At 40.2% G+C, this 26,841-nt stretch overlaps 1 non-coding gene across 1 annotated transcript; it reads right to left on the reverse strand.

Annotated features, from left to right (window-relative positions):
* Nucleotides 1–6,208: 6,208 nt before the first annotated feature.
* Nucleotides 6,209–6,315, reverse strand: LOC112773754 (small nucleolar RNA R71). The gene has a single exon (XR_003188287.1). It is a non-coding gene; the product is annotated as a small nucleolar RNA R71 (small nucleolar RNA).
* Nucleotides 6,316–26,841: the final 20,526 nt, after the last annotated feature.

Raw genomic sequence — 26,841 nt, forward strand, 5'->3', positions numbered from 1 at the left:
TGTTGCGCGCTACAAAATAAAGTCTTAAATAAGTAAGACTATAACAATATAACTAAAATTAACTAAACAAATCCTATCACGAATATTAAATATGTATACCAGAGCCACTTGTTCTCTTTCGAAATTGATTGGCCCCATGTGATGCGGAAACTTTTGCTGTTCTTTATGTTTCTTGTTCTTTTCACTTATTGACTATAATTGAATAAAAATTTAGCACATAGAAACAGATTAAATTTTACTTCAGCAATCAAAATTACAGCAAATAGAATAGCAGTAGATATAATTAAACAAAATAAAATTGCACAAAATAGAACTACAGAAAATAGAATTGCAGCAAATCAAAATTATAGCAAAAATAGAATAGCAGTCTAATTACGCCCAACTTAATTACCCGCTGCTTCCAAGTTGACAATTTAATGAAATATCAGTTAGCTAGTTAGGTAACACACTATAAGAAAAAGCAGCAATATATCCAAAGAAAATTCAATTTAGTTCAGGAACCTACCTCTGATCCCTTTCTCTTTAAATATATGTTTAAATCTTCCCCATACATATTGATTATCAAGTTAGTTCAGTGTAGGGCACTAATAGATACATATGCAAGCAAATTAGAAAATTTGGAACATACTATCTAATTTATCATGGATATGTGTTTGTACAGCATGAAAGAAGACAGATTTGAACATAATAAGAATAATCGTGGATTCAAACATTAATATATATGCAATTTAGGATAGAATATGTGTTTGTACAACATGAGAGAGGACAGATTCCCACATTATCAGTTCAATTTTCATTATTTTTCTTATGTCTTAACAAACAGTAATATATTTGCAATTATAGTACCAACTATTTTACTTGGATTGTAGGATGACTCCAATAATAGATCAATTTTATGAATTGACTTTTTGGAACTTGTGTCGGTCGATTTTTCACCATATCTTCAATAGTATCAAGGGGAATAGAGTGCTTCTGCTTCATCTTTCCCATTGAACTGCTTCCAAGCATCCCAAATTGCTTGGATCACCCACTTTTCTGCACTATCTGGGAAGATAAACTTGGTTTGAATGATATCAACTGTGTTATATGCACCTTCCTATTCTTAAAAAAATCAAAATCCAATAATAACAGAAAAGTCTTACGTTAACATAGTTCCACATGAATTTCTTAGCTTTAGGAGTTACAGCGTGCCAATTAGTGTATAAAAGACTAACAAATCTTTTATTTCTTCCAATTGTGCCTACGAAACTATTTAAATTAGATACACTTTGATCGGTGGGTCCTATTGGCTGTCCAATATCAAAAATAACTTCTTTCCGCTGTTCCATAGTTCTTGCATAAATCTCTTTGCAAGTTATTTTTCCTCGGGTTTTCTTCTTCTTTGGCTCTCCTAGTTTCATACATCAGGGGAAAAATTAGGGAGTAATTAGTGATGCCAATTCAAAAATTAAGCTTCATGATTTACAAAAGAATATAAAATTTGATAGAAATATATTATCTTTGTCATAATCAATGTCCTCCACTACATGTGAATAATAATTTTCATCAAGTGGAAAGTCATCTCCCATATCATCAGTTAGTTCAGAGCTTAGTCCGTTAATTTTTACATCTATCCCATTTTCTTTTAAGAATTCATCGATAGTTGTAGCCCTTACGCTTGGCTTGTTCTTTTCCTTTCTTGATCCATCTTGCTCCGACATTAAATCTTCAGCTTGTGGGGTAGTGTTTGAACTAGGCAAAGTAGTGTCAGGTTGCATTTTTTTAGTCCTATCATGTGTGACCTGAATGATCTGCTGCTGCCCTTGGTTGATTGTGGGCTGAGTAGAATATGCATAACTCCACTCTTGGCTTACACTTGTTGACACGCTATTATTCATATTACGAATTGCATCGAGCTTCCTTTTAAGTTCATCTGTACCCACCTTTGTAAGGTTAGGATTATTCAAGCCTTGTGTTGACGGTTCACCTTGCACTTCAAGCTTCCTTTTATCAATTATATTCACAGTAAAGTGATTCTTTATTTCTTTATTTTCTGCCTGTTGCACAGGAATGCTCGGCTGTACTTCCATGGTTTTAGGCATGAAATTTGTCTTTTTGCTGATTGTATCAAGTGTGCTTTGTAAATGAGTAAAATCCAGCTTCTTTGATAATGATTTCTTCACTCCTTCGGTTGCACTCAACTCTTTTTGACTTTCGACTACATCCAACATTGTCATAGTTTCCTCCTTGTCATTAGGTGCTGCACCTTGCATCTCATATTTCTTGCGTTCATTTACAATCTTTCGTCTCTTGACTTCAAATTGTCAAAGCAAATGCTTTATTCCTACACGAATAAATTAGTTAACTCTTGTTAACATAAGCAATAAAGTGGCATATATTATAAGAAACACTAACGAAATGAGAAATTAAAACAAAAATATGACTTACAAATAAAAAGGTGAAGAAAACATGGGTATACATATGTATATATTAAGCAATAAATTGCTTAGGCTGACCCATCAAGATCAGTATCTCTGATAAACAACTATTTTATGGTTTATCTTGTGCTCAATTGAGTGGTTTCATCAAGTCTTTGCACACTTATTCATACAAATTGCATGGTTTTACAATTCCTTCCTAGTTTTGTTCTATGATTGAAAACTTGTTTTCTAAGCCTTTAATTTGTGTATTTTAAACCCCCTTTATACCATTCGATGTTGTGATCTGTGTGTTCAGTGTTTTAGGCTTTGTAAGGTAGGAACGACTTAGGGGATGGAGAGGAAGCTTGCAGAAATGGAAGGAGCACAAGAAATAAAGGAGACAACTAGCGAGCATCGACGCGCACGCATGGCTCACTTGTGCGCGCAATCTGGAGATTTTTACAGTGACGCGTGCGCGTACCTGATGCGTACGCGTGGATTGAAGATTTGCTAGACGACGTGTGCGCGTGCTTGACGCGTACGCGTGACACGCGAAGATGACAAACGACGCGTGCGTGTGCTTGACGCGTACTCGTGACATGCGTGATGCCAGGGCATTTTGGCTAGTTTTACTGACCTTTTCTTTACTGTTTTAGGGTAGTTTCATGCATTTTCTTAGTTAATAAGCAAGTTTTGGGTAGATAATCACTTACATCTTGATTCAAGCAAACATTGTGAATTTCATGTGATTTTATGAGAATTATGCATGAATTGAATGACAAATTGGATAATGCATGTCTCATAACTTGGATTAGAGCTTTGATGCACTTTATTTGCTTGATTTCAGGACAAAGGAAGCAAGGAAGAGCCACATTAGCAGCCACGTTAATCTAATTAACGTGACCACTAACGTGGAATGGGAATAAACTTGCAACGTTAATGAGAAAAGTGATTGCCAATAACGCCTTCAAAACCATCATGGCCCACGTTAATTGCCATGTTAACTATATTAACGTGGTAGTTAACGTGGAGAGAAAGGGAGCTCCAGTGTTAGTGGTAAAAGTGAATACCACTAACGCTCCAAATTGGTAATTAGCCACGTTAAGAGTCACATTAACTTAGTTAACGTGAACTCTAACGTGGAAAGGAAGACCATGCCAACGTTAGTGACACTCACCTTTGTCACTAACGTTGGACTAAGCCCAATTGGCCACGTTAAGAGTCACGTTAACTACTCCAACGTGGGAGGAGCAAGGAGTCGCCAACGTTAGTGACACTCACCTTTGTCACTAATGTTGGACCAAGCCACTATGAGCCACGTTGGCTGCCACGTTAATTGCATTAACGAGGAAGCTAACGTGGAGGAAGGAATGATGAGCCAACATTAGTGACACCCACCTTTGTCACTAACGTTGGAGATGGCTTTCACCACAACGTTAGTGGCCACATTAAGACAATTAACGTGAGGCACTAACGTGAGAAGGGGCGTTTGGAGCGTTAGTGACAAAGGTAAGTGTCACTAATGCTCTCGAGGCTAAGGCATGCCCAGGTTAAGAGCCACGTTAGTTATACTAACGTGGACTCTAACGTGAGAAAAGGGGGGCTAAGAGCAACGTTATTGGTAAAGGTAAACGCCAATAACGCTTGCGATGGACTAAGAGGCAACATTAGTGGTCACGTTAGTGCCACTAACGTTGAGGTTAACGTGAACCATCTTGGGCTAGGAACGTTAGTAAAAAAGGTGATCGTCACTAACGTTCTCGAACCCACATTTCCACTTAACGTTAACGCCACTAACGTCCTAGCTAAAGTCCATGCCTACTTCACACTTTCTCTGCAAGTAAAGCTAAGCCCACTGAAGATTCCAAATTGCTTCAAACTCAAGATCCAAAGGCCCATATCCAAAGACTTGAAGAGCCAACTAGAAGATCAGAAGAGTAGTATATATAGGAGTAGTTTTGAACTAGAGAAGGAGCTTTTGTCATTGGGAGAACTACTCTCTGTATAATTTTACTTTCTCTGCAATTCTAGTTTTACTTTCAGAATGTATTTTCCATCTTTGCTTTCCATTCCCAGAGCAATGAACAACTAATCCCCTTTAATTGGGTTAGGGAGCTCTGTTGTAATTTGATGGATCAATAATAGTTTTCATTATTCTTCTTCTTTCTTTTCTCTTGATTTTACTAGAAAGCTTTCAATCTTCATCCAATTGGGTAGTTGTCTTGGAAAAGAAGCTATTCATACTTGGATCTCTTCGGAACCTTGGAAGAGGAATGAAGAGATCATGCTAGAAATGCTTTCTCATGTTGGACTAAGTTGGGGTTTGGATGGATATAGTGACATATAATTCTACCAGCACTTTGATTTGGGAATACATGTGGTATAATCAGTGACCACTCTTCATCTCTTCTCATGAGCAATTAGACCAAGGAATTGGCTATTGATCAAGATTTGAGAGATTCAATTACCAAGGAATTGGAATTCAATCACTTAAGATTGCCAAGGAGATCAATGAATGCATTGATTGAGGAAGAGATGAAGATGAACTTGATCCGGAGAATACATCTCCTGAGCCCAATGAATTCCGTATTTTTAATCTTACCCATTCTCTTTACTTTCTGCCATTTACTTTTATGTTTATTTCCTCAAATCCCCATTTAAGATTCTGCAATTTACTTTCCGCCATTTACATTTTGCTCTTTAATTTCAGCATTTACACTTTCTGTTATTTACTTTCCCGCCATTTAATTTTCTGTAATTTTCAAATCAAATTCTGCTTAGCTCAACTAGAACATTCCTCCAATTAAAATTGCTTGACCAATCAATCCCTGTGGGATTCGACCTCACTCTATTGTGAGTTTTTACTTGACGACAATTCGGTATACTTGCCGAGGGAAAAATTGTTGAGAGACAAGTTTTCGTGCATCAAGTTTATGGCGCCGTTGCCGGGGATTGATTTTGTATCAACAATGATTAAATTGGTGGAAAACTAGATTGAGCAATTTTCTTTTGTTTGATTTAAATTCTGTTTTGAGTAATTTACTTCCAGTTTTAGTTATTTCCTTCCCTTTACCCCTACCCGTTAGTGGTGTTCTCTTAGTTGTTATAATTTAGTTCACTAACCCACTAACTGTTTGATATATTACATCACTCACACTAACAGCATTTTTTTTAACAAAGAATACTCTCTATCTTTCTTTTGCTTTGGCCTTGTTGGTTGTATGACAGGTAGAAGAAGTGGGGCTTCAACTTCCTTCGATTCTAAACCTGAGAGGACCTTCCTTAGACTAAGGAGGGAAGCAAGAGGAAAGAGAATTGTTGGTGCTGAGGAAGAGGAAGAGTACTTTGAACCAGACATGGATGAAAATATGGAGAACCATCATGAAGAAGAGGCTTACAACCTTGGCAGAGAAGGTCCAGCAAATCATGCTGGCCAAGAGAGAAGAGTTCTGGGCTCTTACATCAATCCAAACCCAGGAAACTGTGGAAGTAGCATTCAAAAAACAACCATACATGCCAATAACTTCGAACTAAAGCCACAGCTCATCACCCTTGTTCAAAACAACTGTTCATTTGGAGGAAGTGTCCAAGAAGACCCCAATCAACATCTAACCACATTCCTAAGGATATGTGATACTGTGAAGTCTAATGGTGTTCATCCCGACATCTATAGACTACTTTTGTTTCCCTTCTCACTCAAGGACAAAGCATCTAAATGGCTGGAATCCTTCCTGAAGGAGAGTTTAACAACTTGGGAAGATGTGGTGAACAAATTCTTGGCGAGATTCTATCCTCCTCAACGGATCAACAGGTTGAGAGCCGAGGTACAAACCTTCAGGCAACAAGATGGTGAGACTGTATTTGAAGCATGGGAGAGGTTTAAGGATTTGACAAGAAGGTGCCCACCAGATATGTTCAACGAATGGGTGCAGTTACACATCTTCTATGAGGGTCTTTCTTACGAATCAAAGAAGGCAGTAGACCACTCATCTGGGGGATCTCTGAACAAGAAGAAGACCATTGAAGAAGCCATAGATGTCATTGAGACTGTAGCTGAGAATGACTACTTCTATTCTTTTGAAAGAGGCAACACTAGAGGAGTAATAGAGCTAAATAATGTGGATGCACTGTTGGCCCAGAATAAGCTGATTACCAAGCAGCTGGCTGAACTTACCAAGAAGATGGAGAGGAACCAAGTAGCAGCAATCACCACCTCATTAGCAACTCAAGAAGGAGTAAATGCAGAGGCAGATGGTGATCAGAAACAAGCCAACTACATTGAAAACTCACCTAGGCATACCCATAATCCATATTCCAAAACCTATAATCCTGGTTGGAGAAACCACCCAAACTTTGGGTGGGGAAATCAACAAGATCAAGGCCAAGATCAGAGACGTCACAACCCCAACAACAATGCAGCTCACCAACATTCCACACAGAGATCATATCAGCAACCACCTAACAACACCTAACAACACCTCTCAACATCCATATCAAAACCAAAATGGCCATTCTCATCCCTCCAACTCCAACTCACCATCATCCGAAGATAGACTCTCAAGGATTGAGACCCTACTTGAAGGCATATGTAAGGAACTCCAAGAGAACAAGGTGTTCAAATAGGAGGTGCGAGCTAATATCAAAAACCAGGGAGACACCATTAAAAGGCTAGAATTTCAAGTGGGATACCTCTCTGAGAAGATTACCAAACCTACTGACAGCTTCCCAAGTGACACAGAGGAAAACTCGAGAGGTGAAGCAAAGAAAGTAAAATGGGAAGACTGCAAGATGGTCACTATAAGTGATAAGGGGACTGAAGAAGAGCTGAACAAACCCTTCGAACACTCTGGAGATACTTCGGCAGAGAAGCAGGAAGAGGGTCACCAAGAAACCAAAATTACACAGAAGGAGATGCTGAAACTCTATGCACCTTTTCCCCAAAAACTCAAGGGTGGTATAGAAAAGAGAATATACTCAAAATTCCTTGATATGTTTGTATCTCACCATGTGAACATACCATTCATCAAGGCTCTCCAACAAATGCCTTCATACATTAAGTGTATGAAAGAGCTGCTGACCAGGAAAGGCTCACTCAAAGGAGGGCAAACAATAGTGATGAATAAGGAGTGCAGTGCTCTCATTCAACCAGAGTTGGCTACAAAAAGGAAAGACCCAGGGAGTTTTCACATCCCCTGTGCCATAGGAGAAACAATGTTTGACAAAGGACTCTGTGACCTGGGAGCAAGCATCAACTTAATGCCTTTATCCGTTATGAAGAAGCTGCAGATCAATGAGCTAATGCCCACAGACGTAGTCATCAGGCTGGCTGACAAAACTCAAAAACAAGCAGTAGGAGTGGTTGAAAACATGTTGGTAAAGGTTAGGAACTACTTCCTTCCCACAGACTTTGTCATATTGGAAATGGAAGAGAGTCACCTTCACCCAATCATATTGGGAAGACCATTCCTAGCTACAGCCAGAGCGCTCATAGATGTGGAGCGAGGAGAGCTAATACTGAGGATACATGACAAACAACTCGCATTCAATGTCTTCAAACCCTCACAAGAAGCAGATCAGGAAAGCAAGGAACCAAGGAGAGAGCACGACAAAGCACTGGTGGAAGAAACAAACATTGAAGCACAAGCGGTACACCTGGGAATCCCTTTGATTGATGAACAAGACAGTCAGCAGTTGTCACAGAAAAAGGAAAACCAGGAGGAACCTAAACCACCAGAGTCATATGAGACCAGTAACAAAATTTCCTTGGAAAAAGAGGTCATAAAGAGCAGGGCAACATCAAAAGGAACAAAGAAGAAGGCACCAAGGAGGTGGAGGAACAAGAAGATCCCTACAGAGGACTTCTCTCCAGGGGATAAAGTGATCTCAGCTTATTTCCCAGTTATCCCACCTCATCTCCCCACCATCCCATCTCAGCTACCTAAAGTTTTCACCATCAACAGGATTCTCTCCTTAGAACATGTGGAGATCCTTGATGAAGCCAATGGAGATAGATTTACTGCGGGGGGGGGGGGGATTTGAAGCATTACCAACCACCCTGACAAAGTCAGAACGTCAAGCTAGTGACGCTAAAGAAGCGCTTCATGGGAGGCAACCCATGTTTTATATGCTTTTAAGTAGTTAATAATGCAAGGTTCATGAATTCCAATTCAACTCTGACATATACTTGAATGAATCCTTTTATGCAACATATAGTGAAGAACAAGTTTGGTGTTCAAGGTACACTAAGAGGACATGAATGCAATTCATATCATGTCACTCTTAGAACCTTGAACAAAACTTTGTACACCACATGACCACAAACTAAGTTTGGTGTCACCAATGTTGCATACATGGACAATTCAATAGACAGTTGGTTTGCAGTCATGAATAGCACTTAGTTAGTTAGAAACAAAAACTTTAAAAAAAGTAGTTATCCCATTTTGTTTTAAATTTTGCCGCCACTTTTCACAATTTTATTAATCACATCCCTTTTGTTTTGTAGGAGAATTGATGGGACAATTGAAAGAGGAAGGGTTCGGCCACCACAAAAGGAAAGGACTATACACGTGTCTTCAAGGGGAATGCATTGGGAAATGTTGCCATGTAACATTGGAAGAATGACACGCTTGGAAACTGAACCAACCCCCTTCATAAAGTTGATGATCCTTGTGCTCATCCCATGCTAAACCCCATCCGTTCATTACACAACCACTCCATCAATCCACACCTTTCATTCACTCACCATCTCCCTATATAAGTGGTTCTTATTCCATACTCCCTTTCACATTCCAATTTCCATCCTTTGTACTTCCCACTTTCGGCACCCAACTCCTCTTACCCCCATCAAAAGCACTCTCACCCACTCCTTTAACTACACCCTATCCAAACCCAATCGAATTTCACCAGCAACTCATACTCCTCACCACCTTTACATACCAACTCCTATTCATGGCATCGTCAAGCTCTAAAAGAAGAAAGGGGAAGGAGCCTATGGAGCAACGCCCTTCCGATGAGAAGAAATTTAGAACCTTTCACCATCCATTACAATTCGGGTGGATGGTTGATAAGGAGATCATCTATGAGCTAGGCTTTCAAGTCAGAAAAACTGAGTGCCCCGAAATCACAGAGAAGGTGGAAAAGAGAAGATGGGAGCTCCTTACTGATCCAGTCATAAAAGTAAACGCAACTCTTGTAAGAGAGTTTTATGTAAATGCATTCAGGTATGATAAGGCAGATGACTCCTATATAAGCTTCGTAAGAGGGGTGACCGTGGATTTCAGTCCTATGAGCATCATGAGGGCGTTAAAGCTAAGAACCATACCATTTGTAGAAGAAAGCTATCACTCCAGAATAGATGGCAGTCCCGATCATAACCAGATTGTGCAAGATATTTGTGTACAAGGGGCTGATTGGGTATGAGACCCTCAAGGGAAGCCCAAGTTCGTCAAGAGAGGGGACCTCACTCCTGAAGCAAAGGGGTGGTTCAAAATTGTAAGGAGATCCATCCTCCCCGCCGGGAATAACTCAGAGGTAAATCTTAAGAGAGAAATAATGGTGCAATGTATACTAAAAGGGGGGGGGGAGATCAAGGTTCATGAACTCATAGCCCAAGGCATTAGGAAGATGGCTGAGAAAAACGATTCTGGAGGAAGGTTGGGCTACCCCAGCACTATTTTCCGTCTGTGTGACAAGGCTGGGGTGGTGTTCAAGGATGAGAACCCCGAGTGGATAAAAGTGGGCATCCCAATTACTGTTCGACGGATGCATGCTGTTGCATCTCCCCTACCTCAACGAAAGCCAAGAAAGAGGCAGCCCAGCAAGTGGTAGAAGGACAAAACCTAGAGGAGCAAGCCCCTCTGGACATGCACCAACTACAGGAAGCAATTGATGGCTTATCTAGACAATACTTGGAAAATTAAGGGGCACAGAAAGAGCTTTAACTACAATTGATGGATCGTCAAGAAGAATCATTCTCTAGATGGACGAATCAACAAGGGGAGTGGCAAAAGCAATTAATGGAACAGCAACTGGAACAAGGGAAACAATGGGGTGAATCCTTCCACAGGATAGAGCAAAGGCAGGATCAACAACAAGAAGCCATCCAAAAGCTAATCAACATCCAAGCACATCAAGGTGCACACATACATGAAACGGATCGGAAACAATTGGAACAGGCAAAACTCTTTGACGAATACAGAGCGTTCACAGAGGGAGTTTACATGAACGAGACTGGACATCATGTGAACACTCAAGCCAGGCTAGGGTACTTAGTTGGACAGCTGCCTATATTGCATCCGGGAATCACAAGATATGAAGAGGTGAAAGATGAATTAGCGCGAAAAGAAAGAGAGGGGGTAGAAAAGAGTCATGAATCAGTAAGGAAGGCACTTGAGGAGTGGAAGAAAGCCAGACTGGCGTGGATACAAGGAAGCACAAGTGGACACAAAGAGGACAAATAAGAGGGAGAGCATGAGCACTCCCATGAGTAAAAGGTGGTGGAGTTCCCTCTTTGTTCCATCTTTTTCAAGTTTTAAATAAGGAAAATCATGTATGAAATAGAACATGCTTCCATGGTAATTTAGGATTTTAAATTCTGCCTTTAAGTTTACTGCTTAGGTCTATGCTAGCTGTGCCAAATTATCTGCTGCATTTTCACCTTGCTTACTTGTATGCTTGTCCTTTGAAGTCAAATAAAAAGAGATGTTATGAAAGACCAGAGTGATGTTCAATTTGTGGATTAAAGTTCTTAATCTTGTGGTGTAGTAATTACTTAGCTAAGTTGGTTCACCAATAAGGTAGGAAGGCAACTATCTGTCCTGAATCATATGCTTGAAATACACCCCATGAGACTAGCTACATAACAAGATCCTAATTAGAAAAAGAGAAAGAAAAATGAAAGTTGAGAAATAAAGAAAAAGAATAAGAAATAAGGCTAGGCACCAAGGGTTGAACCTTAAGGCATGTGTCTGTGGTGCTCCTGTGCAAAGGATATACTTGGATGAATAAGCTCTCAGGGGTGCCTTATCACTTGGTAACTTGGGTTAACTAACCTGGGATTATCAGCTGAAAGTCCACTATCAAGAGTAACCTTTGCTACAGAACACTTAATAACCCAAAGTGGTACTGGACACCAAGGCCTCAAGTAAGAAAATAACAAACCATGTGCCTGTGGTGTGTATGTATGGGGGAAAGAGACTTGAGGGAGTAAGTCCTTAGGGGTGTCTTAACACCCAGCACCTTGGACCAACTGGTCCGGGAGTGCTGGCTAAAAGCTTATCTTAAAGAGTCGCCCCCTTACAAAGCACCTAGTCTAAAGAACACAATCAAACCCTGAAAAGAAAAAGGGATCAATAAATAAAAGTCTCATAGGGTGCAATCAAGTGAGTATTCCAGGGCATGGTAAAGGTCTGAAATCCAATAAAGGAATGAACCTAAGTTGCTATGCATGAAACCCCATAAAACCAAGGACATGACTTCCACAATAATGATTCATTCTTTTGTCATTTCATTCATCATTCTTATATTTCAGTACTTGCTTAGGGACAAGCAAGCTTTAAGTTTGGTGTTATGATGCCAGGGCATTTTGGCCAGTTTTACTGACCTTTTCTTTACTGTTTTAGGGTAGTTTCATGCATTTTCTTAGTTAATAAGCAAGTTTTGGGTAGATAATCACTTACATCTTGATTCAAACAAACATTGTGAACTTCATGTGATTTTATGAGAATCATGCATGAATTGAATGACAAATTGGATAATGCGTGTCTCATAACTTGGATTAGAGCTTTGATGCACTTTATTTGCTTGATTTCAGGACAAAGAAAGCAAGGAAGAGCCACATTAGCAGCCACGTTAATCTAATTAATGTGACCACTAACGTGGAATGGGAATAAACTTGCAACGTTAATGAGAAAAGTGATTGTCAATAACGCCTTCAAAACCATCATGGCCCACGTTAATTGCCACGTTAACTATATTAACGTGGTAGTTAACGTGGAGAGAAAGGGAGCTCCAGTGTTAGTGGTAAAAGTGAATACCACTAACGCTCCAAATTGGCAATTAGCCACGTTAAGAGTCACGTTAACTTAGTTAACGTGAACTCTAACGTGGAAAGGAAGACCATGCCAACGTTAGTGACACTCACCTTTGTCACTAACGTTGGACTAAGCCCAATTGGCAACGTTAAGAGTCACGTTAACTACATTAACGTGAACTCCAACGTGGGAGGAGCAAGGAGTCGCCAACGTTAGTGACACTCACCTTTGTCACTAACGTTGGACCAAGCCACTATGAGCCACGTTGGCTGCCACGTTAATTGCATTAACGTGGAAGCTAACTTTGAGGAAAGAATGATGAGCCAACGTTTGTGACACCCACCTTTGTCACTAACGTTGGAGATGGCTTTCACTACAATGTTAGTGGCCACGTTAAGACAATTAACGTGAGGCACTAACATGAGAAGGGGCACTTGGAGCGTTAGTGGCAAAGGTAAGTGTCACTAACGCTCTCGAGGCTAAGGCATGCCCACGTTAAGAGCCACATTAGTTATACTAACGTGGACTCTAACGTGAGAAAGAGGGGCTAAGAGCAACGTTATTGGCAAAGATAAACGCCAATAATGGTTGCGATGGACTAAGAGGCAACGTTAGTGGTCACGTTATTGCCACTAACGTTGAAGTTAACGTGAACCATCTTGGGCTAGGAATGTTAGTGAAAAAGGTGATCGTCACTAATGTTTTCGAACCCACATTTCCACTTAACGTTAACGCCACTAACGTCCTAGCTAAAGTCCATTCCTACTTCACACTTTCTCTGCAAGTAAAGCTGAGCCCAATGAAGATTCCAAACTACTTCAATTTCAAGATCCAAAGGCCCATATCCAAAGACTTGAAGAGCCAACTAGAAGATCAGAAGAGTAGTATATATAGGAGTAGTTTTAAACTATAGAAGGAGCTTTTGGCATTGGGAGAACTACTCTCTGTATAATTTTACTTTCTCTGCAACTCTAGTTTTACTTTCAGAATGTATTCTCCATCTTTGCTTTCCATTCCCAGAGCTATGAACAACTAAACCCCTTTCATTGGGTTAGGGAGCTCTGTTGTAATTTGATGGATCAATAATAGTTTTCATTATTCTTCTTCTTTCTTTTCTCTTGATTTTACTAGAATGCTTTCAATCTTCATGCAATTGGGTAGTTGTCTTGGAAAATAAGCTATTCATACTTGGATCTCTTCGGAACCATGGAAGAGGAATGAAGAGATCATGGTAGAAATGCTTTCTCATGTTGGACCAAATTGGGGTTTAGATGGATATAGTGACATATAATCCTACCACACTTTGATTTGGGAATACATGTGGTATAATCAGTGACCACTCTTTATCTCTTCTCATGAGCAATTAGACCAAGGAATTGGCTATTGATCAAGATTTGAGAGATTGAATTACCAAGGAATTGGAATTCAATCACTTAAGATTGCCAAGGAGATCAATGAATGCATTGATTGAGGAAGAGATGAAGATGAACTTGATCCGGAGAATACATCTCCTGAGCCCAATGAATTCCGTATTTCTAATCTTACCCATTCTCTTTACTTTCTGCCATTTACTTTTATGTTCATTTCCCCAAATCCCCATTTAAGATTCTGCAATTTACTTTCCGCCATTTACATTTTTCTCTTTAATTCCAGCATTTACACTTTCTGTTATTTACTTTCCCGTCATTTAATTTTCTATAATTCTCAAATCAAATTCTGCTTAGCTCAACTAGAACATTTCTCTAATTAAAATTGCTTGACCAATCAATCCCTGTGGGATTCGATCTCACTCTATTATGAGTTTTTACTTGATGACAATTCGGTATACTTGCCGAGGGAAAAATTGTTGAGAGACAAGTTTCCGTGCATCAATGCGCGATCTGCAGAAATCACAGAAAATGCTGGGGGCGATTTTGGGCCGAGTTTGGACCCAGTTTCCGGCCCAGAAACACAGACTAGAGCCAGGGATCGAGCAGAGACTCAGGAGAGATTCTCTTTAGCGTAGTTTTAGTTTTAGATTAAGATCTTAGAGAAAAATTACTCTTCCTCTAGGTTTTGTTTTACATTCACAAATTTTTAGTTTTATGCTTTGGATATTGAGAAGAGTCATTACCTCCGTTGAAGTTATTATTCTAGTTTGTTTTCTTATTCCCTTACTCTTCCATATCCTTAATCTTTGTTCAGAGTTACAATTAGATTGGTTTTAGATTTTATTAATGCAAAGGATTACTTTTACTTTTAATTAATTTTCAATTATTGTTTATCATGTCTTCCTTTTATTCCCTTTTTTATTCTGTGCAAGTAATTTTCATGTCAATGGAGTAGACTCCCAACTTGACTTGGGGGTTGATTAAATGGAGACCCTTGAGTTAGAATGCTCAAGTGATTAGTTAAATTGGAAGTTGTTGGCTAATTCTCTATTTACTAATGCTAGACCTTCCCAAGGGAGAGGACTAGGATTTGCGAATAAGAGTTAGCTCAATCACTTGACTTTCCTTTATTTAGTAAGGGTTAACTAAATGAAAATAACAACCTCTTTATACTACACTTGAGAGAATTCCAACAAGGACAGAACTTCCAATTAGTCATTCCCCCAGTCAAGGTTTTTTATTCTGAATATATAAATCTCTTTTAATTTTTATTGCGTTAATTTACAATTATTTATTTCCTATTATTCAACTCTAAAAAATTCTCGGAAAACTCCTGATTAATAAGATAGCACCCTTTTGTCAACTCATTGGAAAACGACCTGGGATTCATACTCCCAGTATTTTTATTCTGATTTTGTGACAACCTTTCTAAATTGATAAGCGGATTTTAGCTGGTTAAGAACTGTACTTACAACACTGTTCTTATATTATAAATTCTTAATCGGCCAATTTCTGCCCGTATCAATTTTTGGCGCCGTTGCCGGGGAGTTGCAATTGTGTGGTAAATTATTAGTTAGTGTACATATTTTTAATTTTTGCATATTTTATTTTATTTTATTACCATGAGCTGTATGTTTCTTTCATTGAATGACGCATTCGTTGCCTGATCCGAGCTTACCCACATTTGATCCTGAAATTGAAAGGACTCTTTCAAGTATTAGGCGAGCTCGGCATAGGTTAGCCTCTGAGGGTGGTGAAGTGGTTGTTATCAATTCACCAGTCTCATCTGAAGGCGAATCTGAAGCGCCATCTGAGGAAGAAACAAGCTTCTTTTCTACTAATTCGGTTGATTTACATGCAGGTAATATGACGGAGCCCAAGAGGATTACTCTCCAGGAAGCTGGAGCCCCAGACTTTACTCTGCAACCGTATCAAGTGCGTCACCCAAATCTGGCTGTAGATTTTAAACTGAAGACTGCATTAATCAACTTGATGCCCAAGTTTCATAGCTTACCTGCTCAGGAGCCTATCAAGCACCTAAGGGATTTTCAGACAATCTATTCTACTGTTAGGCGACATGGTGCAGATGAAACTTCTATTCTGTTAACTGCCTTCCCATTTTCTCTTGAGGGAAAGGCGAGGGAGTGGTACTACACCCAACCTGAAGCAACTGTTACCAACTGGGATACGCTCAGGAGAGAATTCTTGGAAAAATACTTTCCAGCTGAAGTTACAAATAGACTAAAGAAAGAGATCTCTTGCATTATTCAAGGCGAATCGGAGACTCTTTATGAGTATTGGGAGCGCTTTAAGAATCTTCTAAACGCATGCCTCCATCACATGATTGACAATTTGGTGTTGATCAGCTACTTTACTCAAGGCATGAAGCCTCAGGATAAGACCACATTGGATGGTGCAAGTAATGGTTCCTTGAAAAAGTACAAGACCGTAGATGAAGCGTGGCAACTGATCAGCGACCTAGCTGAGTCCACTTGGAATCATAGACACAGGAACAACCACCCCAAGGCTGTTGTAGAGGTCTCCTCTAGCAGTGAAACTACTGCTTTCACACAAGCTGTATGTGAGATAACCAACCTACTAAAGCAGATACAGCTGAATCAACAACAACCTCAGCCTCCCTCACCACAACAAAGTCAACAGTTGGTTCCTCAAAGAGTATGCAAAATATGTGCTGATTACACTCATTACACTGATGAGTATCCGCAGCTCCAACAAGAAGACAACACCGTGGCAGCTATTCCTAATTTCTATGACCGCCCGAGTCAAGGATACAATCAACAAGGCGGCAATTACAACCAAGGTGGAAACCACAATCAAGGTTGGCAAGACAACTCTAACCAAGGGTGAAGAGATAATTATAACCAGGGATGGAGGGACAACTACAACAGAAGAGGCAGAGACAATAATGGAAATCAGAGGTGGAACAACAACAACAGATAGCAGAATCAAAACAGCCTTACAAAGCACGTCACCAAAGGCAGTCCCAAGCGCTTTAGAACAACCAACAGCAGGTCCCTCAAATCACTTACCCATCTTCTTCTCCCAATGACGAGTTGCTTCACTCTCTTGCACAAAGACAAAAGACCATGGAAAACACACTTACAGGTCTGACTTCTGCTATACAAGCTCTCGTCTCTCAGATGGGATCGTCGAACACCTCCAACACTCAACCTTCAAGCTCTAGTAAAATTCCTTCTCAAACTATACCCAACCCCAAGGGTGGCATCAATGCCATCACTTTGAGGTACGGAACCACACTACAAGAGAGGAATTATGAGGAGCCATGTTCAGAGGAAAACATACAAGTTGAAGGCGTTGTGGAGGCAGATGATGCTGAAGAAGAGGATGTAATACAAGACTTGGTTGAAAAAGAAGCAGCTCAGCCAAGGAATGGAGCACCAAGGGACGCAGAAGCTGCAAGTGGTGCCATTCCTATTCCATTTTCACACCTTGCTAGGAAGTCCAGAAAGCAGATGGAACTAGACCCTAAAATGGTAGAAATATTAAAAAAGGTTGAGGTAACCATTCCACTTTTTGATGCCATTCAGCAGGTACCTAAATATGCTAAATTTCTAAAGGATTTGTGCATGCATAAAGATAAATTATAGAATTTAGAAACTATTCCTCTAGGTAGTTCCATTTCTACATTGGTGTGTGATATACCTGAAAAATGTAGTGACCCAGGTCCATGCATGGTTACTATTACTATAGATGGTGTGAAATTTCCTGAGTGTATGTGTGATTTAGGAGCGTGTGTTAGTATAATTCCATTGTCTGTATATGATGCTTTGAGGCTCTATCCCTTAAAAAGGTCGGCAGCTCGTTTTGTTTTAGCAGATAAAAGCATTATCTCTGTGGTTGGAATTGCTGAGGACGTGCTGGTGAGCCTTAAGGGGCTCACATTTCCTATTGACTTCTATATTTTGGAAATGCCCCCTAATGACTCAGGAAGACCATCATCCATCCTGTTTGGAAGGCCATTCCTGAAGACTTCAAAATTCAAGCTGGATGCCTTCTCAGGAACTTATTCTTTTGAGATAGATGACAGAGCAGTGAGCTTCAATCTAGATAAAGCTATGAAGCATCCTCCAAAAGATCATTCCATCTTCCAGTACAACATCATTGATGAGACAGTAGCTGCAGCTCACCAGGAGGAAGTAGAAGACAGGCACGTGGAGCACGATGCAAGTGTGGGGACACCCCCAGACAAGATGAAGACACGTTACAACCATCACTGGCTCCAGATGATCAAGTGCCTAATCATGAACCGAAATTGGAATTAAAGCCCCTTTCACCCCACTTCAAGTACGCTTACCTTGAGGATAATCAGAAGCTCCCAGTTATCATTGCAAGGGAAGTTATTTCCCAACAAGAGGAGCAACTGCTCAGTGTGCTAAGAAGACACAAGAAAGCAATTGGGTGGTGCTTGGTGGATATAGTAGGCATCAGCCCTCAAGTTTGTGAGCACAGAATATTTTTGGAAGAGGGAACAAGACCTGTCTGTCAACCCCAAAGAAGACTGAATCCCACCATGTTAGAAGTTGTCAAGAAAGAAGTGACCAGGCTACTTGAAGTAGATATCGTTTACCCCATCTCAGATAGTGAATGGGTTAGTCCAATATAAGTAGTGCCCAAGAAGTCTGGAGTCACAACAGTAAAGAATGAGCATGGAGAGCTCCTAACAACTAGAGTGCAGAATTCATGGAGGGTTTGCATTGATTACAGACGTCTCAACCAAGCTACTCGCAAGGATCATTACTGCTTTTTAGATGGTTATACAGGCTATTTTCAAATTCATATAGCTCCTGAAGATCAGGAGAAGACTACTTTTACATGTCCCTTTGGAACGTATGCATACAAAAGGATGCCTTTTGGCTTATCTAATGCACCGGCTACTTTCCAAAGATGCATGATGAGTATCTTCTCAAATCTTATGAGAACTGTATGGATATTTTCATGGATGATTTCAGCGTATATGGTGATTTATTTAGCCTTTACTTGGATAGTTTAGCTAGAGTATTAGACAGGTGTGTTAGTTCAAACCTTATTTTTAATTTTGAAAAATGTCACTTTATGGTAAAACAAGGTATTGTACTAGGACATGTTGTTTCTAATACTGGTATTTCTGTTGATCCAGCAAAGGTAGATATCATTTCTAGTTTACCTTATCCCTCGTCCGTGAGGGAAGTCCGTTTGTTCCTTGGCCATGCAGGTTTCTACAGGAGATTTATCAAGGACTTCAGTAAGGTAGCATTGCCTTTTTCCAGACTGCTGTAGAAAGATGTTGAGTTCGAGCTGAGTAAGGACTGCATGAATGCATTTGATCAGCTGAAGATCGCCTTAACTCAAGCTCCAATTGTGAGAGGACCAGATTGGAGCCAGCCATTTGAGATTATGTGTGATGCCTCCAACCATGCAGTAGGTGCGGCGCTGGCTCAGCACGAAGGTAAGGATCCTTTTGTAATTGCTTATGCTTCTAAGACCTTAGATGCTGCTCAGCCTAATTACACTACCACTAAAAAAGAGCTTCTGGCTATTGTTTTTGCTCTAGATAAATACTGAGCTTATTTTCTTGGTACTAAGGTGGTAGTGTACTCAGACCATGCAGCTCTAAAATATTTATTAGCTAAAAAGAAGTCCAAACCAAGGTTAATACGTTGGATACTGTTGCTACAAGAATTTGATTTAGAAATTAAGGATAGGAGTGGTAACCAGAATTTAGTGGCAGACCATTTAAGTCGCCTTGAGCACATTAAGACTGACTCCACTCCTATCAATGATGCTTTTCCACTTGATAGCTTGCACGTAGTATCTGAAGTAGTTCCTTGGTATGCACCTGTAGCTAATTATCTAGGTAGCCATACTTTCCCTCCTAATTTTACTAAGCATCAAAGAGACAAGCTGAAAAGCGAGTCTAAATATTATATATGGGATGACCCATATTTATGGAGGTGTGGTGCTGACCAGGTAATTAGAAGGTGTGTGCCCCAATCAGAATTCCAGTCCATTTTTGAGGCTTGCCACTCTTCTGAGAGTAGAGGACATTTTGGCCCTCAAAGAACAGCTAAAAAAATTTTAGACTATGGATTCTGGTGGCCTACTCTTTTTAAGGATGCTACTACCTTCTGTAAATCTTGTCCCCCATGCCAAAGGTTTGGTAATATATCCAAGAGGGATGAGATGCCCCAACAGATTATGCTTTTCTGTGAAATTTTTTATGTTTGGGGCATTCACTTCATGGGTCCATTTCCAAACTCTAGTGGTTATCTTTATATACTGTTAGCTATAGATTATGTTTCTAAATGGGTGGAAGCAATTCCTACCCGCACTGATGATGCTAACACTGTTATCTCCTTTGTTAGAAACCATATTATCTGTCGCTTTGGATCACCACAAGCAATCGTGAGTGATCAAGGCACTCACTTTTGTAATAGGAGACTAGCAGGACTACTGAAGAAGCATGGGATCGGTCATAAGGTGGAAACAGCTTACCATCCCCAGACCAATAGGCAAGCAGAGGTGTCTAACAGAGAAATAAAGCGTATTCTGGAGAAGATAGTGAAACCTCATAGGAAGGACTGGAGCACTAAACTTGTCGATGTGCTCTGGGCGTATCGGACAGCGTACAAGACACCCATTGGAATGGGTCCCTTCCGCTTAGTGTACGGAAAGGCTTGCCACCTTCCAGTAGAGGTGGAACACAAGGCTTTCTGGGCTGTACGGGAATGCAACATGGGATTTGAGAAAGCTGGTGCTGAAAGGAAGCTGCAACTGACAGAACTGGAGACCTTTCGACTCGAAGCATATGATAACTCCAGATTATACAAAGAGAAGGTGAAGGCTGTGCATGACAAGCATATCAAAAGAAGAGAGTTCAGACCTGGAGATCTGGTTCTTCTCTACAACTCCAGGCTGAGACTCATGCCAGGAAAGCTGAGATCCAGATGGGAAGGTCCCTACAGAGTGGAGAAAGCAAAACCATATGGGGTCTTCCACCTGAGTCATCCTTCAAGTTCCAATTTCATCAAGGTCAATGGACATCGCTTAAAGCTTTATCATGGTGAGAAGATAAAGGAACACAAAGAGCTAGAGGTCTTCCTATTGGAAGATCCACCAACAGAAGCAGATTGAGCTTATGGACCGTCCAACTTAAGGACATAAAAGCAAAGTGTTGGGTGGGAGAAAACCCACCATGGTACGATCGTTCTTTTCTATCTTTTTAATTTCATTTAGTGACTCTTCTCATAATTTCTGCATATAGTCTGCATCTGCATCTGCATTCGGCAAAAAAAAGGGGAGAAAGTGGTAGAAAATTGCGTGGGAGCAATGCAGAAAGTGTGCCAATCGCACAAGCATCACCACGCACACGCGTCCCTGACGCGTACGCGTCATTTGAATATTTGGCACCTCACGTGTACGTGTCAATGACGCGCACGCGTGACCTAAGAAAATCGACGTAAAAAGGTGTCAGGCCGAAAGTTGTGCTGGCCTGGTGCTGGAACTGTGCCCAAGGCACTAAGTCACTCACGCGTACGCGTCCCTGACGCGTGCGCGTCATTTTCAAATTCTGCACCCTCACGCGTACGCGTCAATGACGCGCACGCATCGTATACCATTTTGGCACACACCCCAAGATAAATAGAGAGTTGTGCGCGCGCAAGGCTACCTTCGCGCAAGTAGCACAAACACGGTCACGCGTACGCGTCGCCTCCCCATTTGCGCGACCCACGCGTACGCGTGGAGTATGCGTGCACATCACCCGCGCAACACCACCAAATCCCTGCGCCGCCACTTTTCTTATCTTTTCTTTTCCAATCCCAATTTCTTTCTTCTTTCTTCTATCTTTTTCTTCCTTCTTCTTTATTCTCCATTATTTTTCTCCTTCTTTCTTTCTTTACTCTTTTCTTTTTCTTCCCCCTTCCATCTTATTTTCTTCACCTCACCCCCTCCATTCCATCTCTTTGTCACCTTCTTCTCAAGGTTCTTTTTTTCTATTTTCTTTCTTCTCTGCTTATTATTTATTTATTTTTGCATTATTTTACTTGGTGTTAGAAATTTAATTGGGTGATTGTTTTCTTCCATTATTGCTTGTGGATTATTAAGGAGTTGTTTGACAATTATCACTAATTATTTTTGGGTTGCTTGCATGTTCAAATTTAATACTATCAATAACATATTTACTATACATACTAAGTGTTTGTGAAAAAACCCGTATGGCATTGAGCATTTTTAATTATTCTATCCTTCTACTCTAATGCCTGTTTCTTCCACAAAACCCTTTCCATATTTTATTAATTGAATGTAATTATCAATACAAACGTAATTATTAGTTTGTTACGAGTGATAATACATTTTAACTATTGATGCTTGATCTATGCTACTCATGCCTTCGTCGGCATGCTAATAAACATCTTGCATCTACTTGCCATAATATGCACTTGCTATATTTCCATTGATGAACTGATCACATGTAGTCGCGACCATGTGTTAACGACATCCTTCCTTACCTTGGCATTGATTATCACTTGTACTGTCCTCCTCCTTGCTTTAACCCTTGGCTTTACACGTTACTTTCCTTTTCCCTTTTTAGGATGGCCATCAAGAAGGGTAAAGAGAAATCTGCTCCCAAATCACCGGCAAGGAGAGGAACAAAAAGAGCACTAGCTATGGAACCATCCTCAACATTAGTCAAGCAATCCACAAAGCGAGTCAAGAGGATCATCAAGGTCGATGAAAAAGAGAAAGCCTTTCCAGCAAGGGACACTGCGCGGTTCACTAACCGCTACTGTGAACAGATGTTCCCCATCCTGGCTGAGCGGAACTACAATAATGAGCACCTACTCATCCTCCCTACCCAGATTATTGAGTTGGTAGAGCCCCGCATTGAGCACAGACAATGGAGATTCTTACGAAAACAGCCACAGCAGGTTAACCTTTCATGGGTAGTTGAATTCTAATCCAATTTCCACATGCCAACCCTGCAGTCTGTCTATGTCCATCAGAAGCAAGTCCCTATTTCCGAAGAGGCCATTCAGCGAGCTTTAGATCTCTCCCCCTGCTCCAGAAGGATTGGACGCATACCAAGAAGCCTCTTCCAAACGCCAGACATACCAATTTGACTGGGACGCCGTCCTCAAAGTTATAGCACAAGTTGGCAGCAGATGGATCTATGGATACCATCGATCCCGACCTAAGGGAATATTGGCTTCAGCACTCACCTTGGAGGCTCGAGTGTGGGCACATATTATGTCCCACTACGTCTTTCTGAGCACTCACGAGTCCTCCTTCACTGCAGATATGGCTGTTCTCCTCTGGTGTATCTTTACAAACTAGCCTCTCAACTTACCAAGACACCTCCGGCACGCCATAGGACACGTACAGATTGCGGGACACCTACCCTTTCCCGCCTTGGTTTTAGATCTAGTCTCGATAGCCGGAGTCTCCTACAGAGCTAGGGACAAAAAGACTATACTTCCGCGAGATGATCAGATTGTCCCCAATGGGAAGTACATCAGACCTCTAGCAACCACTATAAACCAGACCGCAGCCCCGGCCAGAGATACTCCTTCTCCTTCTGCATCACCAGCACCTTCAACAAATTAGCTGATCCTACAGATACTTCAGAGGTTGGACCGGCTTGACCGGCAAGCAAAGCGAATGGAGCGCCATAACAAGCGCCAATTTACATGCCTTAAGGAGCTTATTGTTGGCAACCACCCACCTGAAGAAGAACCAGACACTCCAGACTCCACCTCACCTACCAGCACTGGGAGCCATGACAATCCCAACGGGACATGCTGTTACAAGCCCCCCCTTTGTTCCTAACTGATGGCACCGAGGACGGTGCCAAGCTTTAAGTGTGGGGAGGTCGGTCAGTACTTGACTTCCGGAGGTAAGTGCTTTTTCTTAACACCAATATTTTAAGTTTTTCTTTTGTTAGATAGAATAGATTGCATGATAATAATCGTTTGCATGTATGTTTGCTTGGTTAAAGTAATAAATTTCTTTTCAAAACTCTATTTTTTCACTAATTTAAATTAAAACTTTTTTGTTAAACTTGTTTGAAGACTATAAATTGGAACATGAATTATAGCTAAGAACACACAACCCAGTAAGATTTTTCAGGTAATTTCTGGCTGAAATTGAGGAGCTGGAGCAAAAGTCTTATTCAGAGACAGAGAAAGCACTGCAGATGCTGTCTGAATCTGACCTCCTTGCATTTGGAAGAGATTTTATGGAGCTACAGAAGTCCAAATGGAACGTTGTCAACGGCTATGGAAAGCTGACTTTCAGAGCTTTCCAGAAATATATAATAGTCTATACTTTATATAACAACCCTAGTTTTTGAAAATCAAATAATTAGTTATTTGTGATTTATTTTAAGAAAATTATTTTACTAATGATAATTAAATAGAGTTTCATGATAATTGGAGTTTAAATTAATTAGAATTTTTATATAATCTTTATTAGATATTTGGTATGACTGAAATTATAATTTTGATAATTGAAAAATAGAATAATTGTATAATTTAATTTAAATAAATTCTATTTTGAATGAATTATGTTATTAATTTGAACTCCTAGAAATTATTTTATTAGAAATAATTAGATTGATATTTATAAATACTTTAAGTTTAAGTCAATTAATATTTATGTATAATTTTTATTATAATTAATTATTTTATAAATTGAAATTAAAGTTTCAGAGATAGAAAAATAATAGAGATTTGTATGATTTAATCTAGAAAATTGATATTTGAATTTAAATTGTACTTTACAAAATATAATTAACTTGTTCATTTTATAATGTAAATTAGAAATAATTGATTTAACTTAGCAATATGTTGATAAATAATGTTCCTAAATATTTTTAATAAAGTATATTTGATTTTAAAATAACTCTACCTTTCAATTTTATCAAAATATCTATTCATACCTATCCTTATTATTTTATAAAATCCTAATTTCTAATCCCAAATTCCCAAATTGAATTAGAAACCCTAATTCCCAAATCCCAGAAACCCTAACCCTAACTCCCTCACCACACTCAGCCGCACCCCCATTTCTCCCCTTCCTTTCCTAAACGTAAAAATCACACACACAGAGAGAGGAGACCGGAGGAAGAGTTAGCGCCGGCAGAAGGGAAGAAGAGCGTCGCCGGCCTGGTACCACCGTCGCCGTCGAGCTGCTCCGCAGTGCTGTCCCATCCATGGAGCCGAGCCCGCGTTGCCGTCGTTCATTCACGCCCTGCCGCCACCGAACTCGCCACCCAGCCGTCGTCACGTCACTACCCAGCCACCATGGCATCGCTGCCTGCTGCCGCCGAACCTATTCCGCCGCCGAACCGATTATCGCGTTCTGCTGCACGCCGTCACGGAGGAAGACCAAAACCCAGGGAGAGGGCCACGCGAAGAGAGGTCGGCGTCGCCGTTACCTAAAGCCCGTGTCGCCATTGAGCCCGCCGAGCAGAAGCTTCCATGGCCGTTGCCGTTGAGCTCACAAGTGGGAGAGAAAGAGTTCGCAGGTGAGAGAGGAAGGTGTTGCGCCACCGTTCGTTGTTGTTCAGCCACCGCCAGGCCTTGTCATCGCCGGAGTTACCACCGCCGCGTGCCACCGCCGCTTCTCACCGCCGAGGGGAAGCCTTGTCTACGTTGCTGCCTCAGTCGCCGGTGAGTTGTGAACCGACACCAGTGTCGAAGATAGCGCCAGCCTTGTTTTGATTTCAATTCTCCTATTCTTTGAAATTTCGTTGCTGGTTTACTGTTCGAAAAAGGCATAATTGATGCTGAGATCGTTGTTGTTCTTGCTCCGAGAGAACTGATGTCACCGTTGCTGCTGTTGGTTCCGAATCCTATTACATTGATTCTGGTTTGCTCTTCTCCTTGGTTCTGACCTATTTGGCACGTTTTATTTTGTCACTTTTAATTGCCATGTTCTTGTTTTAATTCAATTCTGGTCTTTGAATTGTTTTGAATCTTCCAGAGCTATGTTTGCTTTTGATTCTTACCCAATTCGAATCCTTGTCTCGCTACAACCATCGTCACTGCTATAAGAGATTGACAATGCTGCTGCCATAAAAATTAAAAGAGAAGGGAGTTTCGATGTCTAATCTATGTGAATTCAACTAATCGAGGTAGGGGATTTTATTTGAAATTAACAGCTTTTAACTTATGAATGCCAAAGAGGTTTAGTGAGTAATTGCAAATAATTCATAAATATGATTAATTGATAGGAATAAGCTTGGTTTAAAGTTGTAAAATTTGGATTAAGTTTGGTATTGAGATAATATTCTAAATTGGTTTATTGAGTTTAGTTTATGGCTGTGAATGTTACTAGGTTTTGTTATCGTGAGTAATTAACTTGACAAGACTAATTTTGGTTAATGCTGTGACTGATATTGGTTTCAAATTTTGATGGATTTGTTGGAAATTCTGATCTTATGTGATATTCCTGAATTGGTTGAAATCTGGTTGTGAATTGTATTTTGAATTACTGATTTTTATGATGAGTTGGCTGAGATTCTGATCTTGAATAAGTTATTTTGAATTATTTGATATTGGATTGGAATTTTAATATATTGGAATGGCTGTAAAATGAACTTGTGATGGGTTGGAATTGGTTGAAATGTGGCTGTAAGTGGTGATTTTTCTGAGTTATGATTTGAATTAAATGTGGTTATGAACGGTGATTAAACTGGTGCTATTTACTAAATTAAAATATGTTGAGTTAATTATAAAGAAAAACTAACATGCTGATGATTGATGAATTGAGTTTGAATTGTGATTGATTTTGTTGCGGTAAATGATTAACTGGTGATACTGATTTTAATTTGAGGCTGTAACTATTTCCGATTTTCTGATTGTTTGGAATTACTGAGAATCCTGTTATTTGATTATATTGAGCTGGTTGCCATAGGCTGGTTTGCTTGATGGTTGCAAATTGACTGAAATTCTGATCTTTGACGGATTTATATTGAATTGAATGATGTGCTGGTTATTTGATATATTGTAACGGTAGTGG

Source organism: Arachis hypogaea, chromosome 18 (genome assembly GCF_003086295.3).
Source record: "Arachis hypogaea cultivar Tifrunner chromosome 18, arahy.Tifrunner.gnm2.J5K5, whole genome shotgun sequence".
In the NCBI taxonomy this organism is placed as follows: domain Eukaryota; kingdom Viridiplantae; phylum Streptophyta; class Magnoliopsida; order Fabales; family Fabaceae; genus Arachis; species Arachis hypogaea.